This window comes from Otolemur garnettii, unplaced genomic scaffold (genome assembly GCF_000181295.1).
Source record: "Otolemur garnettii isolate 467f Iridium unplaced genomic scaffold, OtoGar3 scaffold00140, whole genome shotgun sequence".
Classification (NCBI taxonomy): Eukaryota; Metazoa; Chordata; class Mammalia; order Primates; family Galagidae; genus Otolemur; species Otolemur garnettii.
The window spans coordinates 3,794,213-3,795,706 of NW_003852535.1; the positions used below are offsets into that span (position 1 = coordinate 3,794,213).

The 1,494-nt window shown below is 45.6% G+C and overlaps 1 protein-coding gene across 2 annotated transcripts in view; it reads left to right on the plus strand.

The window, feature by feature from the left end:
* TUT1 (terminal uridylyl transferase 1, U6 snRNA-specific) overlaps positions 1–1,494 on the plus strand; it is a 17,722-nt gene that overhangs the window by 9,671 nt on the left and 6,557 nt on the right. The gene's annotated exons all lie outside the window — the stretch shown is intronic.

Below are 1,494 nucleotides of genomic sequence, written 5' to 3' on the forward strand. Positions count from 1 at the left end.
GCTGTAATGCCACGGCACTCTACCCAGGGGGACAGCTTGAGGCTCTGTCTCAAAAAAAAAAAAGCAAATATGGATTATGGGCCTTAGCTGGGATGAAAATGAATAAATGAACTGACACGGGACAGATGGTAATTGTAATAGGATAAAAAACAGATTTCACAGGCGGCACCTGTGACTCAAAAGGGTAGGGTGCTGGCCCCATATGCTGGAGGTGGCAGGTTCAAACCCGGCCCCAGCCAAAAAAAAAAAGTCTTCAAAATGGTGTATATAATATGACCTTATTTTGTAAAAAAAAAAAAAAAAGGACATATGTTAAGATAATTTTGGGGTTTTTGCTTATCTGTATTTACTTTTGTGTGTGTATAAATTTATGAGGTACAAGTGTAGTTTTGTTACATGCGTAGATTGCATACTGGTGAAGTCATGGGTTTTAGGGTATAGGTATCTGTCACACAAATAACATACATTGTACCCATTAAGTAATCTCTCATTAACTCTTACCTCTTTTATTCTTACTCTAACTTTTTTTTTTTTTACTTTTATTAGACATAGTCTAACTCACTTTGTTGCCCTCAATAGAGTGCCATGATGTCATAGCTCACAGTAACCTCAACTTCTTGGACTTAAGTGATCCTCTTGCCTCCGCCTCCCAAGTAGCTAGGACTACAGGTGCCTGCAAATTTTTGGAGGCGGGGGCCTCTCTCTCTTTTTTTTTTTTTTAATTAAGTCATAACTGTGTATGTTAATGCAATTATGGGGTACAGTGTGCTGGTTTATATACAATTTGAAGTACTTTCATGAAACTGGTTAACACTGCATTTTTTTTTTTTTTTTGAGATGGAGCCTCAAGCTATCCCCCTGGGTAGAGTGCCATGGCGTCACGTTCACAGCAACCTCCAACTCCTGGGCTCAAGCGAGTCTCCTGCTTCAGCTTCCCAAGTAGCTGGGACTAGAGGCGCCCGCCACAGCGCCCAGCCAGGTTCAGCCATCATTGTTGTTTGGTGGGCCTGGGCTGGAGATTCGAACCCGCCACCTTAGGTGTATGTGGCTGACGCCTTAGCCGCTTGAGCCACAGGTGCCGAGCCAACACTGCATTTTTTTACTTTTTTTTTTTATTTTATTTTTTAGAGATAGAGTCTCACCTTATCGCCCTTGGTAGAGTGTCGTGGCATCACAGCTCACAGCAACCTCCAGCTCTTGGGCCTAGGCAGTTCTCTTGCCTTAGCCTCCCGAGCAGCTGGAACCACAGGCGCCCATCACAGTGCCCGGCTATTTTTTGTTGCTGTTTGGCTGGGGCCAGGTTTGAATCTGCCACCCTCGGTATATGGGGCCGGCGCCCTACCCACTGAGCCACTGGCACCACCCACCTTCACTGCATTTTCTTAGTTGTGTTAAGATATGGGTTTGGGCTCGGCGCCTATAGCTCAACCGGCTAAGGCGCCAGCCACGTACACCTAAGGTGGTGGGTTCGAATCCCCAGCCCGGACCCGCCAA